Below are 20,140 nucleotides of genomic sequence, written 5' to 3'. Positions count from 1 at the left end.
CACCCCAGGAGCAGAGCCCAAATTTAACATAAAGTTAAATGTTACAAAATAAGTTGGAAAAAAAACCAAAACAGAATAAGCAAACAAACCAAAAAACCCATCACCATAGAAAGGTACTGTGGTGACTCAGAAGAGGACAGCAATTTCAGAATGGTTACATGCAAAGTCTCAAAGAAAAATGTGAATTGATCTCAGGCTCAAATGGAACTCCTGGAAGAGCTCAAAAAGGATCTTAAAAATCGAATGAGAGAGATAGAAGAAAAATTGGGAAAAGAAATGAGAGTGATGCAGATAATCATGAAAAAAGTCAACAGTTTCATAAAAGAAGCACAAAAATTATGGGAAAAGATGTACAAAAATTCATTGAAGCCACATCCAGTGGATGTGGAAAGAACTATGAAATTCAATTGCAGAATGTAGCAGATCATTTTCTTTTCTACTATGTTTTGGTTTGTTATATGATTTTTCCCATTCATTTCAATTCTTCTATGCAGCACTACTGTGGTGAAAATATATTTAATAGGAATGTATGTGTAGAACCTATGTAAAATTGTATGCCATCTCAGGCAGAGAGGAGGAAGGTAAGGGTGGAGGGAGGGAAAAAGAAATCTAAGTTAAATGGTAGCAATTGTGGAACATTGAAAATAAAATAAAATTAATAAAAAAATAATAAAAATTCATTGAAGGAAACAACTCTTTAAAAAAGTATAATTGGCCAAATGGAAAAGGAGGTACAAAAACTCATTGAAGAAAGTAATTCCTCAAAGAAAATAGAATATGGAAAGTGCATGAAGGTAATAGTACAAAATCATCCCTAAAAAGTAGGTAGGAGAAACATTGTGATTGGGCTTTAAATGTCAGGCTAAGAAGTTTATATTTTACCCTAAGGACCAATGGTTGTCAAACTTTTTTGATCACACACCCTTACCATTAAAAAAAATTTAAGCACATACCCTCCCCTCTTCCCCCTGTGTATGTTTAGTTAATTATAAATTTCATTCACATGCTACTAATAGTTATGGGCATTATAAAACTTAACACAAAAGAGATATTTTTCAAAAGGATGAGATAAAGACAAACAATTTAGCCTAGAACCAGAGATTCTAGGGATTCTCTGTGGGGCTTTACTGAGTAGGGGAATAATATAGTCAGACTCACACTTTAGGAATTGAGGCAGAGGGAGCAATTAGGGGGCTATTGCAATAGACCTGGAGAGATTTTTGAAAAAAACCTGACGAGTTTTTGAAGTAGAGTAGGGGGAGAAATGAAAAGATTTGGCAACTGATTGGTTGTGTGGGGAGAGTGTATTGAAGTCAACACTGAGGTTGTGAAACTGAGTGACTGGAAGTATGGTAGTGTTCTTGACGGTAACAGGAAAATTTGGAAGAGGGGTGAGTTTGGGGACAAAGATAACATAAAGAGGTCTGTTGTATAGATTGCAATTCTTCCATACTTGGTTATCTTGATGACTCACTCTAGTTTACTTAAAAAGGAATCATTTGCTGGTCACTGCCCCAGAACATAACACCTGTCCTCAGCGGGGGCAACTTCCCATAACCATGAACTGATGGAGTAGGAGAAGTAATTTCCTAATGCCCCTTGCACAGCTATTGCTATGAATACCACTTAGTTATAACTGCCCTAAGGGGCTGAATCTTGGCTCAGAAGTTGGAGTTTCCATGGCAAAGGGAGATGGTAGAGTTGGGGTTATAAAGGTCAGAATGGTTATGTTGGAGACAAATGTCTCAACTGGGTATCATGAGGAGATCAGATGTGACCCATCTTTCTACCTTCTGACTGGTTGATGACATGACAGGAAAGATCCTACAGGACTGAAGATGTGCAAATGTGCCAGTTTTCATAAGGAAGAAAGTTGATTCTTCAAACTATGGCTATTGAGTTTCTCAGAGATTCTAGGAAAATTCTATTTGTAATTAAATGTTTAGGCTTATGAGTGTTTAGAATGGGCAGTCATGGTCACCATTAGCCAGCTTGGGCCCATCCCAAAAGACTCCCCTCATTTCCTTCTTTTGGCAGTGTTCCTAGACTCTTGGAGATGTCTTATTGCTATGAATTATGGAATGCTACCATATTCAAAGAATCAGAATTGTGACCAAAAATCATCAGAGAGACTGTAGTGGTTGTAAGTGGGCTGCACTACATTCCCCATGATAACTTATAGACGAGAAGTGGCCTGAAAGATTTTATCAAGAAAAAGTTTTGGAAAGGATGACTGGAAATGGAGGTTGGCTGATTGGATAACTACAAGCAGGGATGGATAGCCAGTCTTGTACGTACAAAAGGTTAAAAGAAGGCCTCCAGAACTCTGAATAGATCTTTTATGACGGATTTGTGGAAGGACGTTGACAAGAATTATACAGGATGGGATATAGATGACTTGTAATCTGTACCATGTGATCACATCAGTGAGATCATGGATCTGTTGGAGGATTGAAGCATTTCAGTTGTTTTCCAGTCACATCCAACTTTTTGTGATCCCATTTGGGGTTTTCTTGAATGAGATACTGGAGTGGTTTGCCATTTCCTTCTCTAGCTCATTTTACCAGTGAGGAAACTGAGGCAAACAGAGATAACTTTTCCAGAGCTAAAAAATGTCCTAGGTGAGATCTGAACTCAGGAAGATGAGTCTTCCTGATTCCAAGCCCAGTGCTCTAGAGGTTCACTGTGCCATCTAGCTGCCCTGTCAAGGTCATATAGCTACTGCATAGTAGAGTTAGTACTTGAACTCAGGTCTTTATGACTCTAAGGTTGGCCTTCTATTATACCATCTTGCCTCACAAAATCAAATTTAATAGGGACAAATATGAGATTCTACACCTAGTGGTTTTTTCTTTTTTAAGATAGATTTTAATTGATACATTTTAATTTTTCATCTTGCCTAGATTTTCTTCTGTATCCTTTCTCTGAGCCATCACTTATAAGAAAGATTTTTTTAAAATTAAAAAATAAAAAGAAGAGGAAAAGGTTAGCAAAATGATCAACACATTTTTAAAGATCTGGTGTGATATGCTATGCAATGTTCCTCACTGCAAACCCTGACCTCCATAGGAACGAGGGCAAATGTGTTTGCATATCTATTCTTCGAGGTTTCGCTTGCTTTTTATAATTTTACAATACAATATTTTGATTCTTTTGTGGTTGTTCTTTCCATTAATATTGTTGCAATCATTGTTTTTATTGTTTTTCTGCCTCTGCTTCTTTCACTCTGTATCAGTTCATCTAAATCTTTTCATGCTTCTCTGTATTCATCACATTTGTCATTTCAGCATGGTGGTATTCATCTGCTGTGGTTTGTTTAGTCAGTCCTTAGTCAGTGGGCATCTATTTCTTTCCAGTTCTTTGCTATCACAACCTACATTTAGTTTTTTTGAAAAACAACTGCAGAGACAGATTGAGGGAGATATATAACTAGACAATAATTCATATGGAAAAGATCTGGGAGAATGACTCTTTGGGAGGCAAAGGGGGAAAAATACAGGGAGAAACGATGGTACTCTTTTTTTTTAAAGAGACATCAATAAAAACTTATTTTAAAACAAAAAAAAATGTGGGATTTTTAATGAACCTCAAACTCAATATGATAAATAATGTGACATGGAAATCAGAAAAGTTAATGTAATATTAGACTTCAGGAATAGAAGTATACTGTGCCTTCTTTCCAAGTGACAGTGAATATAGCACAATGATTATTAATACAGTATGGGCAAACCAGATCAAACATGAGTCAGCTCCTGTGTCAGTCAGTCAGTCAGTCATGTGAAATAAACATATGACACAAAAGAGTTATATTTGCTGCACTTGAATATGAAGTGCTTGCACATTTACTCAAGACTATACAATTTTTGTATCAAAATTAAAAGTACCACAATATCTATTGTATAGTACATTCCAAAAGCCATAGGCAACTAGTTGTAAGCTTTAATAGCTTAGAGCTATTAAACTCGACGAGGGACATTTCTCAATAGCATTTCTCACTATTGTTCATTGCCATGTTGATTGTTAATCACAAAACTAATCCTCCACACACACTACAACTCTAAATAAACTGACGTAACTCCAGAATGATTATAGAAAATAATTTGAAATTTTCAAAAATTAAACCTAATTGTCTTGATTTTGGGTGTTTTTAAATTTTTATGGTGCAATGATATTTTTGTGATGGATAAATACATAAACAGTTTATAGAGAAAATCGTCTGGAACAGCTGAGGCTAGTACAAATGTAAGGTATTGTTCCATATATATTATAAATATATATATTTTTTGATTACTGGAAGGAGCAGAAAAAGAATATTTTATTCAATTTTATGCAGCTTGAAGAGAAATGCAAACAATTCTGGGAGAATCTAAAATAAAAGCAGCCTCTCAGATAAAAGTAGAGGAGAGACATTTAAAGTTCTGAGAAGACTGGAATGAGAGCATGCCTCTCAGAGGTAAAAATACTCATAATTAGTAAAAATCTCTGATGTGCACTGTTTCCCAGCAGCTAATTTATATATGGTTACTTTGGGGACTTTGAAGTTTTACGCTTGGAAATGCTGAATCAAAGAACTGTTTTGGGGATATTATATTTTAATTTACATCATCTCTGACAGAAATGTGGATTTTGAGTTTGAAGCCAGAGAAAACTCAGAGCAACTGACTAGAGAAGCTCTTACAGAAAACAAGAAACCAACAAAGCCAGGAGAAAAGATTCTGGGACAATGTGGGGGAAGAACAACTGACTCTGGCAGACAAGAGACAGACAAGGTCTGTAGATGATGAAGGTAATCGATCTGATTGGAAGATTCTGGGAGCTGATTGGAGAAAGCAGCATCTGATGTATGAAAAGCTGCCTGGAGAAGGCTCTCCACTTCCATTCATAGCTTGAAAGAGGGGAAGCCCTCCAAACCCTACATTGCCTTTTACTGCCCTCTGTGGCTCAAGAGGGGAATCTCCCTTGAAGCCCTGGAGAAATGTATAACTTCTCAGATTCCCAAGGATACTGTGTGGGAGCACTGGAGTCCTAGAGTCAGGAAGACTTATGTTCAAATCCAACCTCAGATACTTCCTAGCTGTGTGATTCTGGGCAAGTCACTTAACTGCTACTTGCCTCAGTTTCCTCATCTGTAAAATGAGAATAATTATACAGCAAGTATCTCCCAGGGTTGTTGTGAAGATCAAATGAGATAATATTTGTAAAGTGCTTTGCAAACCTTAAATCACTATTTAAATGCTAGGTCATATGATTATAATCATGTGATTCAGTTTTATGGGTGGACTGTTGTTTTAATTATTCCTGCTTTTGCTTTCTATTTATTAAATGTTAAGATTCTTCTTGTTTAATAAATGTTCACATTTAATGGTATCGCTGTGCTGATTTATGTTACTAATGTAATGTACATCCTTAGGAGCTTAGAAAATATAATTATGAATGTAGATATATACTTTTCCCTACACCAGGGTTACTCTCTAGAATCCTGAGTGTGAGTTGTCGCAGCATGTCCACTGTAGCCAGTCTCCCTTCCCCTATCATAAAAATTACCCCTCATCTGCCAGCATGAGTGTAGTTTGGAGTGAGTGGGGGGGGATCAAGTGTCCATGTTGGATATTCCCTTTACATAAATAAAAACAATAGAGATTGTCTGTTAGTAGAAATACGAAACACAAAGTAAAAAACCCAAATTAAAAAATACAATGTACTGGATTTAAGACTGGGAAAGACAAATATTGTTGGTAGAGAGAAAAGGGGGGAAGGGAAGGAAAGGAAACAAACATTTATTATGTGTTACTATGTGCCTGGGGGCACCTAGGTGGAGCAGTGAACCGAGTGCCAGGCCTGGAGTCAGGAAGACTCATCTTCCTGAGTTCAAGTCTGACCTCAGACACTTACTAGCTATGTGACCTTGGGCAAATCACTTAACCCTGTTTGCCTCAGTTTCTTTATCTACAAAATGAGCTGGAGAAGGAAATGGCAAACCACTGTAGTATCTTTGCCAAGAAAACACCAAATGGGGTCACAAAGAGTTGGACATGACTGAGAAACAACTGAACAACATGTGGTGGGTACTGTACTAAGTGCTTTGCTACTATGTTTTCCTTTGAACATGTACTTTCTCTATAAGCAATAAGAAAACCAATGAATTGGAATATCTTGAAGATGCATTTGCAGAATACAAGAAATTTTTTCAGAAAAAATGTGTACTTTCACTATTATGTACTTTTGAATATTGTATACTTTTAATAAGGAAAACATTTTTAAAAAAAAAGTCTGTGGCCTCAAAAGGATTGCTTGAATTATACAAGGTTGCTTATAGAGTCTCTAAGCTTAAAGAGCTACATTTAGTTGGAAAAATGTTACAGCTACGGATAAGATCAAAATCATCCTTAGGGAACAACATGCAAAGCAAACTTAATAGTTTCACTTGCAGATAGTATAGTGGGAAGGAGAATTGTCTATATGTTTGAAAATACTTGTGGTCCATTCATTGAGAAGCTGAAGTCTTGCTATTTTGTATTCTAGGTGAAAAAAGCGATGTAAAGACACCCATATGAAAGAATATGTGCAATATATTGTTGAAACTAATGTTAGAGAAGATTTGTTATTTTTGCAAATCTATTGGTGACAGTGCCACATCCAGAGAAAATTTCAATATAATTGATAGAATTTTAAAAGTGAAAATGGCATACCCTTTGATACAGCCATATCATTTCTAGGACTGTATCCCAAAGAGATCATAAAAATGGGAAAAGGTTCCACGTGTAAAAAGATATTTCTAGCAATTCTCTTTGTGATGGCCAAGAACTAGAAATCGAGGGGATGCCCATCCATTGGGGAATGGCTGAGTAAGTCATGGTATATAAGTATAATGGAATACTATTGTGCTATAAGAAATGATGAACAGGAAGGCTTCAGAGAAGCCTGGAAAGACTTATATGACCTGATGCTGAGTGAAAGGAGCAGAACCAGGAGAACTCTGCGCACAGCAGCAATCACAGCGTGAGAGGAATTTTTCTAGTTGACTTGGCCTTCACAGCAACACAAGGACCTAAAACATTTCCAATGGACTCTTGAGGCAAAATGCCATCCACGTCCAGAGAAAGAACTATGGAATTGGATGGTAGAATGAAGCAGAATATTTTCTCTTGTGTTATGTTTTCTTTTGTTTTGGTTTTTCACATCGTTTCTCCCATTCATTTTCATCCTTCTATGCAACATGACTAATGTCAAAATGTGTTTAATAAGAATGTATGTACAGAAACCATATAAGATTGCATTCCATCTCAGGGAGGGAGGGGAGAGGGAGGGGGAAAAAATCTAAGACTTATGGAAGTGATTGTAGGAAACTGAAAACAACCAAATTAATGATAATAATAACAAAAGTGAAAATGACAAAATAGCAGGATCATTCCAGACTTTGTGGTGAAGTCCAATTGATGTTAAGATAAAATGTAGGACCACAAGAATGAATCAAACTTGTATCAGGAAATACGCAAGAGGAGCTACATAAGTTCAAGTTGTTTCAAGAATAACCAACTTAGTAATAAATAGTCCATTGAAAGGAAAGCTCTTTACAAAATTGTACGACAGTATGAGGACGGAGCATAGGGCACTTCCACATTATCACAGAACATGGTAACTTTTTATACTAAAGTACTTTGAGGGCATTTAAAATGAATGAAAACTTGTCATTTTTCTTAGTGACAATAATAAAGATGAAGTAGAATTGATTTTATAACAAAAATTCCCGGCTGAAATGTATATTTGATCGATTTTTTTTGGAAAGCCACACTCAAAATGAATCCATGCAAGGTCCTCAATATCATACTCTGTTCCACAAAGATAGAGTAATTGGATTTAGAAAAAGTTAGAGCTATGGATAATAAATTTACAAAAAAAGTTTTGCTATGTTTCTCAATGTGAAAAAAAAAACCCAACTTGCCCTGCAAATGAAATAGAAGGAAAGCCCTTCCCATTAATCACTTGGCCAGTCTGTAAAAGCCAGTCTCATTACAATTTAAGGACCAAGATACTTCTACATATGAATGAATAAGGAACCTATTTGCAATGGACATATATGAAAAATCTGTTTTTCTCCATCTGAATAGAAAAAATGAATAATTTTATCTGAATCTGAAAACCTTGTTATGTTTTGGCTACAGGTAAAGAAAGAGTTCTCTGATTTATGGAAGTGATTTCTATAAATTTGACTAGTGTTCTTAACATTTTACTTTGATGAAATATTTTTTTTCAGCTTTAGTGATTGGAAATTCAAAATATCAATCTCAATTAGTGGCTGAATTATGTATGTTAGCAGTAATGTTATCAATGTACTGTTTTGAAAACTTTGCACTAAAAAACCCACCCAGCACATTAATATCATTATGATAGTGATCATTTTTGTATTTTAAATATGAAAGTTGAAAAGGAATAGTCAATAGTTGTGTATGTTACATTTGTTGGATAGTTAAGATTTTTGTGTTATAAAATTATAATAAATTCTTAATTTTATTTGAGTAAAAATATGAGCTAAAATTATTTGAATAGATCATTTTTGTTAAAAATATTTTATTAAAAATATCTGACAATATTTTGTTTTTGCAAAAAAAAAAAAAGTTGGGGCATTGTGAGATAAAATCGAGAAATTTCTGTTGTAAGAGCACCTGGTGAGCTTAAAGGAAGATAGAAGATTCCAGTAGGTGGAGCTGAAGAGGACATGTATACCAGACAGTGATCTTCTATATGGTGAGGACAGTAGGGGGACAGTAGATGTAGTGTTAAGTTCTTCAAAGAGCAAGAAGTTAAATTTAGTTGGAATGTAGATTGTATGGGGGAGGAGAGGAGAACAATGTAAAAGAGGTCTGGAAAGACAGGCTGGAGCCAGACTGTGAAAGGCTTTACACATGACACAGACTGTACTTTATCCTAGAGGCAATTCTAGAGACAACAGAGAGCCAAAAGAGAAACAGATACATTTGTTGTTTAGCAAGATTATTTGGGCAGCTATATGAAGGAAACACTGAAGACAGGAGAGGCTAAACCAGGAGCCAGTTTGGAAGACGATCGCAAAAGTCCAGGAAAGAGACGGTGTCAGTAGCTGTGTGACTGCAAAGAAGGGGAGGGGATACAGAGAGATGTCAGGTAGAATTTCTTGTTGTTGTTCAGTTATTTTAGGGGTGACTCTTCATGACTCCATTTGAGATTTTCTTGGCAAAGATACTGGAGTGGTTTGTCTTTTCCTTCTCCAGCTCATTTTACAGATGAGGAAACTGAGGCAAACAGGGGTAAGTGACTTGCCCAGGGTCATACAGCTAAGTGTTTGAGGCTGGATTTGAATTCAGGTCTTCCTGACTCAAGCCTGGCATGTTATCTACTGCACCACCTAACTGCCATAAGACTCTATAAGGGGACTGGGAGTAGCTGCCCTTGGGGTGAGACAAGGGGTGATCATGGCGTATATGCTGGTGAAGGAATGCTGGGACATTCCCAGGATGCCACCTCAAGGCCTATGTCACCACCAAGATGGGTGCCACTATATGCTTGGTGGCATCCGCCTACCACCTTGTGTTTGTCCTACCTGAATCATCTGCTGAAGGAATATCAAGGGCTGAAAAATTTGGGTTCTCCATGGCTGACATATTTGGGATCACTTCCTGTATCAGTGCTCAAATGTGGGAAAAACCAGATGACTCCCTGAACTATTTCTTTGGAGGCTGGGCTGCAGGCATGACCCTCAGACCTAGACCAGCAGGACAGCAGTGTATGTATACATGGGTGACACTGCTTCCCTTTTGAAGTTGGGCAAACTGGAAGGTTGGAAGCTGGCCAGCAGGCCCTGAATCGAAGGCCACAATGTGTTGGCCAGGTGTTTTGTGAAAACAAGATTGATATATAGTAACCCTACTCAGCATTTTCCCAAACAATATCCTTGTTCTCCCCTTGAATCTTCGCACTTAATCTGGCCTTGCTAACTCAAATCTAATCTTCCCGTTTGTTCCGGCAGTCTCTAGAAGCCCATGGACTCTTCTTTATCATTCTTCTCAGGTCTCTGTTGCACCCCCCCCACCCTTGATCCCATCAAAGCGCCATTCCCCAGGCTGCTGACCGCTCCCATTATTCATTCCCATACAGCCCCTATCAAGGTCTCTGGATTGCCCCACCTGCTTCCCATCCAAACCCTCCAATGTCTGATATCTCCTGATAGCCTCCAGCTGTTTCCAGCCTTTGACTCTCCTTGGATTCCCTCTTTGGACTTCTCCTCAGGACCCTCCCTAAACCCCTCCTCCCATCACCCTGTACCATCAGACCCCTCCCCCCCCAGATCCCTCCTCTAGTCTTTTCTGTATTTAGTTCCATCTTGCCTCTATGAAGGTGCTCTGATGCAATCCAGCTCAGACTCTAGCTGAGATTCTATCTGGCCCACTTGTGAATACAAGCTTTACAAATGCTTAGGCTCCTTAAGAGCCAACCCAAGATGGCGAATCTTTAATAAACTTGCTTTTCTTTGGCTTTAAGAAGGCTTGAGTTGAATTCATTCAAGCATGACCTGGATTGTCGGTATTTCGGGGTTCCCAGCACCCCTAAACCTCGTCACTCTGATTTGGTATGTTCTCTTTTCACTCTGTAAATAAACACTCCAAGTGCATGCTTATTCTCTGGAGTGCCGGGCAGATAAAAGGTAGAAAAGAAAGTGGAAGCAGACCCCAGAATCTGGCATCCAGTTATAGTGGCAGCATCAGAAAGTTAACTAAGAGAAATACAGGGAATGCAGAAAATTGGGGGACAACCTTCATAGACAATCTCAGATAGTATGTGGTTGTGTTGCACACTATTGCTGTAGAAAATGATGGGTAGATTGAATTAGAAAAACAGGAAAGACTTGAACTTGGGAAGAAAGAGGCTATCCACTTTCAGAGAAACAGATGACAGGTGGAAATATGCATAACATGGTCTTACATATATGTATGAGTATATATTTCTATCTATCTATCCATATCTATATCTATCCTTGCATTTATTTGTAGCCTCCTTAAGGGAAGGGGCAAGGGAAGGGGGAAAAAATTAGAGTAAATGGTGCACAGCAGAAGAAAAGCTACAAGGAAGCAAAGAAAAGCTAGGTCGTTTTGAAAAAAACAGTATTTAGTACATAGGTTTTCTTGAAATAGAAACTTCTTGTTTCATATTGAATCCTCTCTTATGTTCTGCTGGGTACACGGCAATTTTTTTTCTTTTCTTGTTTTGTGTTTTAAGTTTAAAATGAATTTTAAAATTTACAAAAAAAGATAAGAAAGTTATTTAAGAACCTATTGTAGTAAATCATTGAAACCAGAGAGCCAGGCAAGCTCAGGGAATGTGGGAGTTCAGGAGACCCCAGCCCTCAGATTGAAATTCAGTGATCCACATAGTTTAAAAACCAGTTCAAGGTCATCAGTAGTCCCAGGGCCAAAGATGCACTGCCTGGGACTAGCTCAAAAAAGGAAGCCCCACATAACTGGAAGATCCAAAGGTCTGGAACCTTTATTCACATGTGTTGGCAGCCTGGGATCCCAAGTGTCAGAATTTTCCTGCCAGAGTTAGATCCTTCACCAGCAAGGAAAGAGTGTAATATATTTGGAAGAAAAGTGCTACACTGGCAAACCATAGACCTAAGTTCTAACCCTCACTCAAATTTGCTGTGTGAGCTTGGTCAAATAATTTTTTACTTTTCTAGTTTGAAACTAGAAAACAGTTCAGAACACACTCCAATTTCTTTGTTCATCAACTAAAAGAGTATTAGAGTAGGTGACCATAGACCAGAGGATCATAGATTTATAGAATGGGACTTAGATTTTATCTAATCTCCTACTTTTACAGATGAGGAAACTGAGTCAGAGCAGTTAAGTGACTTGCTCAGTCACACAGCAAGTAAACATCTGAGGCAAGATTCAGAACCAGTTCTTCCCCATCCTAGGAATCAATACTCTATGCGCTAAACTATGACGTCTCTCCCAGCTCATATCATTTCTGAATCGCTGAGTTGTGCCCGACTCTTCATGACTCCATTTTAAATGAGATTTTCTTGGCAAAGATACTGGACTGGTTTGCCATTTCCTTTTCTAGGGACCCCATTTTACAACTGAGGAAACTGAGCCCACAGAGTTTAAGTGATTTTCTCAGGACCACCCATCTTGCAAATGTCTGAGGTCGGATTTGAACTGGCACCAGATCAGGACTCTGTTGCATCTCAATTCACACTGTGCCTATCCCCACATACTCCATACCTACAGCCAGCCATGCTTGATCTTCTCCCCAAACTGTGACCTGAATGGCGAGAGATGTGTCCACAAAGGATAAAGCCATCCAAGTGGTAGTACCCCAGGTTGACCACCAGATGGTAGTGCTTGTCCAAAATAGCTACCTCTGTTATCTAAGTGAGAAGAGGGAGGAGGTAGATTCTCAGTACCCTGGGAACCCCAAGCAATGCTGTGTGCTGCTAGAAAGTGGAACAGTGAAGACCACAGGGAGGGCCCCTGAGGACAAGTCAGGGGAAAGTAGTTGAGAAGTGAAGATGGAGGCATAACTAATGACACCCTCAACTCACCTTAACCTAGAGTTTTTATAGAGGTAACACCCTATGTACACCCTCATTTCTTTATTTGGTCTTCCTAAATAGCACTGGAAGTATGATCGTCTTTACCTGACAGGTGAAGAAAGAGGCTCAGAGAGTTTAAGGAATTGGCCCAGATCAAACTACTAAAAAGAATAACGGTTGGCATTTCTAGATCTCTAAGGTTTGCAGAGAGCAGTTTACAAATATTAGCTACATCCTCACAACAATCCTGGGGTATGTGTATTACCTCCACTTTATAATTGAGGAAACTGAGGCAGATAGCAGTTAAGTGACTTACCCTGGGTCATCCCAGCTTGTCTGAGGCTAAATCTGAACTCAGGCTCAGTGCTCTGACCACCACACCACCTAGTTACCTGTAAAAAACCAAGGGCTGGGACTTCTCAGAGCAGCTAAGTTGCTCAGTGTATAGAGTGCCGGGCCTGGAGTCAGAAAGACTCATCTTGAGTCCAAATCTGCCTTCAGGTACTTACTAGCTGTGTGACCCTGGGCAAATCACTTAACTCTGTTTGCCTCAGTTTTCTCATCTGTAAAAATGAGCTGAAGAAGGAAACAGCAAACCACTTCAGTATCTTTGCCAAGAAAACCCCAAATGGGATCACAAAGAGTTGGACACCATGACAGAAAGACTGAACAATATCACTGTATCTAGCTAAAGTTGGAGGGGACTTTTGCCCAGGTTCCCCCATAGCAGGGATGGGGCTCACAAAAGTAAAATACATAGTCACACAAGTAGTACACTGGCAACCTCATTCTAAAGCCCTTCTACCTGTAAATCTACTTTTCAAAGTGGGTCCTTCTCTCAGTTCCTGTTCTCAGAAACCATGTGGGAAAGGTCGATTGGATGTTATCAGCCCCTGAAACACAGAGGGACTATAAATGAATTGCCTAGGGTCACACAAGAAATGAAGGGCAGGTTATCCCACAGATGATGGCAGACCAGGGAGGTGCTTGATTGATCTCTGGAGCCATGCCTACACCAAGGAAAACAGTGCAGGGTTTGTTTTTAGAGACATTTGGAATAGTAGGGGGGTAGGTTGGGACTAGGAGGAAGGGGAGAGTAGATAGTATCTGTGTGATTCAGATGACCTTCATCCCCACATCCTGCCACTTGAGGAGGGGGAGAAGAGCCCAGGGGCGGGAATGAGTCAATAATGAAGGAGGACCAGAGGAAACCATGAGATGCGCAAATAGACTGGACCGGAAATGAGAACGCCAGCAGCTTCTGACGAACCTCAGCGAGATGAGAGAGAATCAGATCCTCCCATCTCCAGGCTGGCAGCTGGCGGTCTTTACCCTGCTGACATCAGTGTTTCCCCAGTAACAAGGGGCTCAGGGAAGGGAGCAGAGCCTCAGCCTGGGGCCTCTCCGAAAGGGGATGGGACAGGAAAGGTGGTATAGAGGGGGATGGGGTAGGCACCCAGAGAAACAAATAGGTATTCCTTCTAAATGAGGCAAGAGTATTTAAGGGGGAAGGTATTCTGATCTTGAACTCTGCAGTTGCCTTCAGGGAAGACCAATTCCTCTTAAGAAAAGAAAAGCCCTTTCTAGAAAGAGGGGAACCAGGTGCCCTTTTTCCTTTGAGATGACTCCAGATGAGCTGCGTTCATCTCTTAGGATCATACGTAATACCTTTAGACTTAGAAGGTACCTTGGAAGGTACCTTAGAATTCAACCCCTCTTATTTTGCAGATGAGGAAACAAAGGCCCAGAGGAGTTAAGAGGATGTAGGGATAAAAAGTGTCTGAGACAAAATGTGGCCTCACTTCTTCTGACTCCAAGATCAGTGCCCTCTTCAGGCTCTTTCTCTTCTCATCAGGTCAGGCCTCAGAGTAGGGAGCAATGACTTTTGGGATATTATTCAAAGGCCTCTCAGTCCCCAAATATCTCTCCCCCACTGGCATTCCATGAGGGCCTGCAAGTCTTCCTACTGGAGTCACTGATTTGGGTTAAAGTCGTTTTCTCCAGAAGACCCCGGTCAGGAGGTAGCTATTGCCAGAGAGGGAGAAGAAAATTCAGTCTTAAAATAAATGTTCAATAATTTAAAAAAATTAGCTAATAAATAAATAATCACATGCTCAGAACAGATTCTTTTAACAAATCACCCTGGGACCTGGATACCTGGCCAAATGAAATTGCAAAGGCTACTTGGGGACTGGGAGGACTGAGCTTTACTGGGGGTTCGGGAGGGCAGTATGGATGGAATTCCATAGTGGGTAGCTGGGCAGGAGAGATAGAAAAGAAAGCAAACTCCTTTTTCACCAGGTTATTCCTCTGCCTGACCTACCTTATGGCATAATAGAGAATCCCAGGGGACGGGGGCGTCACACAGTGTTTGAGCTGGAGGAGGGACCTTAATCTGACACTGGGAGTTAGTTTTAAAAATTGTTGTTGTTAAAACTTAGCCAGTAACAATGTTTCAATGTGCAAAGAAGCACAGAAGAAGAGGATTGCATATGAAAGCATGGACTTCTATGGTTTGTGGGTTGGTTTTTTTTTTTGGTTTTGGTTTTGAAGTGAAACTGTTACTCATTTCCCATGCTGCTGTACTCCTGGATTTCATCATGTATGTCCTTACAGAACCTCACTGTCCTACAAGATCGTATCAACCTTGGACTCATACCTGCCCGGTACCCCACTTGACTGAGAGGGGGAAGGGGGGAAATCAAAGAGAGTCCCCCCCATTTTTGGAGGGCTCCCAGGCTGGCCTTCTTGTCTTTTCCCATCCAGTTGCATTCCTCTGAAATTCCTCATGCTTCCCTCACCTCCACCAATGGGGAGATTAAATTCCATGCCTTCCCCTGTTATTCCCTATTTATCCTGGATATAACTTGGTGTGTATGTATTTGTTGGCATGTTGTCTTCTCTATTAGATTGTAAGGTCCTTGAGGGCAGGGACTATCTTTGTATCTTCAGCACATAGCAGGTACCTGGCACATAGTAGGTGCTTAATAAATGCGTTTATTGGCGGACTATCGACGGATTGACTCAATTCTCTAATTCAATGGAAATAAAATCATTTTGTGCAGTATTTAAAAATAGATATTAAATTTAACCTAGTAGCAACAAAGATGTTCTGCTTGTCTTGTCCTGCCTCCGTGTGTATGTGTATGTGTATGTACACATTTCATTGGCTAATTCCTTCATTTGACAAGTGAGTAAAACTAACGCCCAGAGAAATGAATTAATCTGCTTGCCAGGTGGTGGCAGAATCAGAGCTAAAACTCCATGCCATCTGACTACCAGCCTGGTGCTTCTTCCAGACTCAAGCCAGTAGGGAGCAGCCTTGCCAGGGGTAGCTTCAGGTAAGCCAGGGAGGGCAAGAAGGGACCTCTGAACTGCACGTAGTGCTTGCTCAGTAAATGTTTGAGGCTGGTTTTCTTTGCACTGAGATGATCTCCAAAACCCCTTCCAATGCTACAAGTTATGGAAGTCTAAGGGTGTGGTTGTTCTAGAGGCGGGGGGCTTGGGAGGTTTGCCAAAGTGCAGGGGAACTTCATAGCCCCACCAGTCCTGCTCCTCAAGCTGGACAGTCATTGCTCTGTGGGGCTTTCCAGACCTTGGGGCTGACTGAAAAGTTAACTGAAACCTTGTCCTAAGGTCAGCTAGCAGCCGTCCCCATCCTCCCAGCGCAGGAATGTATCCAATCTTGCATTGACCAACAAGATGGCATTTAAAAAGTAACTCTATAACCAACCTCAGCCTCCTCCCTCATATCGATAGTTCTTTCTTTTATCAAACCTAAATCTATTCTTCTTATAATCTATGCTTATGCCTCCATATCTTTTCCTCTTGGAAATGGAGATTGGTTGGTCACCAGTCTCCAATAATTCTAGTTTGTGTAACCTTTCCTCCAGAATTTTATCCTTTATGCTATCTTTGAAAAGCCTATCATCCAAGGCTCCTGGATCAGCCAGAATTCACTCCCCTTCACCCTCTTTCCTAATCAACCTCATTTTTCATTGCTTTCCATCTTGTCCAAGGTCACCATTGGAGACCGTCTTTAGACTCTACATCAGAGACCAGACTTGATTCTGTCCTCCCCTTCAGTCTCTCCCCTCAGCCCTAACTGGAGTGTCTTCTTGACTTCTTCACCTATTCCCATCCATCCATGTCTTTAAAATCTGTCTTGACTCCCCTCTGCAATACCCCCGCTGACTAAACATCCCAGATTCAGTTCAGTCTAATTCTTTGTGACCCCTTTTAGGGCTTTTCTTGGCAAAGTGTGGTTTGCTATTGGCTAGAGTGGTTTGCTATTTCTTTCCTCTGCTCATTTCATAGATGAGAAAAAGGAGACAAACAGAGGTAAATAACTTGCCCAGGGCCACACAGTAAGTGTCTGATTCTGGATTTGAACTCAGGTCTTCCTGACTCCAGGCTTGATGTTCTTGCCATTTTACCACCTCGTTCCCAAATATCCCGCAAAGCATTTATGTATATAGCTTATGCTGGAGTGTTTTGGACACACTCTTCTTCCCTATTCCTTTTAAAATTTTAGAGGGGATGGGGATAAGTTTTATTTCAACATGCAGACCCTGACCTTGCTCCCAAATGAAGGCTCTACAACTTATAATTTCAAAAAACAGTGAACTGAAACAACAGTAAAGGATGATCGGGACTAAACATGCCTAGAGCAGCAGTTCTTCCTTCTCCCACACCCCTTTTGATAATAATTTTGATAGCTAGAATTTATATGATGGTTCAAGGTTTGCAAAGTGCTTTAATAAACATCTCCTTTTATCCTTGCGATAACCCTGGAGATAGGAATTATTATTTTATAATTTTGTGGTTGTTTCATTTGTTTTCAGTCACGTCTGTCTCTTCATGACCCTGATGAGGGCTGGAAGGGGGGTGTGAGACCCCCACCAACACCGGGGTACCAGGGCAGGTCTCCTGGAGAAGAATTCATGGACTCTAGCATTGTTGAGGTCAAGGGAAAGATTGATTACTCTTCAGCAGGCAAGAGTTCTTAGGGAACCTGCAACCTTAGAGGGGTACAGGGAAAGTTTATATAGTATATTCTATATTATTATATTATTGGTATATTCTATAGTATATTCTGTGGTGAAACATGTGCCAAATATGCTAACTTGGTGTTTTAGGGTGGGATTAGGGAGTGGTTAAGGAGTGGCCAGTTCTTAAAGGAATATGCACTTCTGGTATCTACTGCACAGGTATTTTACCCAGAGTTCATCAGGAGATAGCCCAAGGCGGGGCTACCTGGAGGTGTGGTTTTAGGCCTGAAACCTCACTAAGTCAACCAACAGTCAGGGCTGGCTCAGAAATACCAGGTTGCTCTCATCAATGTCTTGTTAGACAAGCTAAATGTAAGGGAGTATCCGTAAGTCTAAGTCTAGGGCACATATGATTGGTCAGCGAGTAGTAAATGTCATTCTGACCCAGTGCACAGCCAGTTGAGTCAGTACATAGTTGGTTCAGACTAATAACTTCTATAGGTGCAGTTGGGGCAGGCTGTGTCCTCGGGCTGGGGAGAAACTGCCTGGGATAGTGTTTTGAGGCTAGGGAGAATGTGATTTTAGAACAGGGCCCAAAGACATGCACCCAAGCACCCCATCAACCCCGCTGGAGGTTTTCTTGACAAAGATACTGTAGTGGTTTGCCATTTTCTTCTCCAGCTCATTTTTACAAACAGGGTTATATGACTTGCCCAGGGTCACACAGCTAGTAAGTGTCTGAAGTCATATTTGAACTGAGGTGTAACTTTGGCCTAGCACTCTGTCCACTGTGCCACTATCCAGTGTTTCATTTTTTTTTTTTTTTGCTGCAATGTTTTTTGTGGTTTTTTCTTGTTGTCAATAAGATCTTTGGGGTATAAACTCAAAAGATGGGAGCGCATCACATTTCCTCTCATTTAACTAATTCTATGCTTATCTTTGAAAGTTGTTCAAAAATTAATTGTTTCAAAAAATTAAAACAACTTGCCCAACTAAGTTTCCTTTAACTAATATGTCAGAATCTGGATACAAATCTAGGTTATCTAGACTTTTGAGACCTGTCCAGCAGTGAGGAATCTTTGACCTTGAGGCCACATGTGGCCTCCTAGATCCCTGGGTGCAGCCTGCTGACTGAGTCCAAGTTTTACAGAGCCAATCCTTTAATTAGGAGGATTTGTTTTATGAGGCCCTAGAGGGCCCCAAGTGGCCTCCCTCGAGGCTTCCCTTCCTCCATCTCTCTGCAACAGAAGTGGAAGAGCAGAGGCTGATAAACTCCTACAGAGAGAACTGTCAAATCTAGAGTTGTTTTTGTCAATGAAATTCTGGGCCCATTTTTTTTAAAGTTCATCTCCTCTTTACAATGAGATTGCAAGTTCTTTGAGGAAAGGATTATTATTTTTTGTTTTCACCAGGACTTCTACGAGGGAGATACATATCTTACAATGCCTTAAGGGCTGGGGATTCATTAATATGGATATTCCTTCCAACCAGAGAGATCCCAGTCTATGCAGCTGATTAGTTCCTTGAGGCAATAAAAATAACTCACATTTTTGTGCCTCCAGTGTGCCAAGTACTGTGCTAATTGCTTTAAAAATATCTCATTTGATGCTTACCTCAATCCTGGCAGGTGTTATTACCCCCATTTTACATTTGAGGAAACTTAGATAGACAAGAGTTTAGTGACATGCCTGGGATCACATAGCTGGTGTGAGGCTGGATTTGAACTGGTCTTTCTGACTCCAGGACCAGAGCTCTCTCCATCCCACCACCTAGGGCTCCTAGTAACAGTAATAATGAACATTTATACAGAGCTTACTGTGTACCAAGCACTGTGCTGAGCGTTTGATGATAATCTCATTTGGTCCTTCCAACAACCCCAGGAAGGGTAGATGCTAATATTACCTGCAGTTTACACACAGGGAAACTGAGACAAGCCAGTTCAGCGACTTGCCCAGGGTCACACAGCTAGTATTTGAGGCTGGATTTGACCTCAGGTCTTCCTGACTTCAGGACTGGAGCTCTGTCTACTGCATCTAACTGCCTCTAATTTAATTATTAGTTACTAGAACTAATCCAGTGGTAGACAACCCTGCTGTTATTATGAGACTCCAGATTTAGTGAGGTTATTACGAGCTCTTATGAGCCTCAGAATGCAGACAGTTCTTTTGTCAGTCAAGCATTTATTAAGCACATATTGTGTGCCTTAAAGCTTCACATTCTAGGCTTTGCATGGACTCCGCTGGTATAGCCTTGGAGAACTGTCACCTCCATTCCACAACCAGCCAATGGAGGAGTCTCACAAATTTAAGTGGATCTCAAGGAATGCTTTCCGGAACTTATCCTAGAAAGGTGGGATAAGGGGACTCCAGGTTTGAAACATTGCATATCTTGTCAGCATCCTTGAATGTGGTTAGTTTTGATGGACTGATGTTTAAAAATTATTTTCATTTGTTGTTGCAAGGTATAGGCTGCTGGGTAAAGGAGTCGGGAGGAAAGTATGCAAAAATGGTTATGAAACCAAAAGCTATTAAAAAATATAAAAATTTTGCTCATTCTAAAATTTTAATTAACACTTGTT

This window comes from Notamacropus eugenii, chromosome 7 (assembly GCF_028372415.1).
Source record: "Notamacropus eugenii isolate mMacEug1 chromosome 7, mMacEug1.pri_v2, whole genome shotgun sequence".
NCBI lineage: Eukaryota > Metazoa > Chordata > Mammalia > Diprotodontia > Macropodidae > Notamacropus > Notamacropus eugenii.
The sequence above is the reverse complement of the archived record's forward strand: the minus strand, read 5'-3'. Positions refer to the sequence as shown.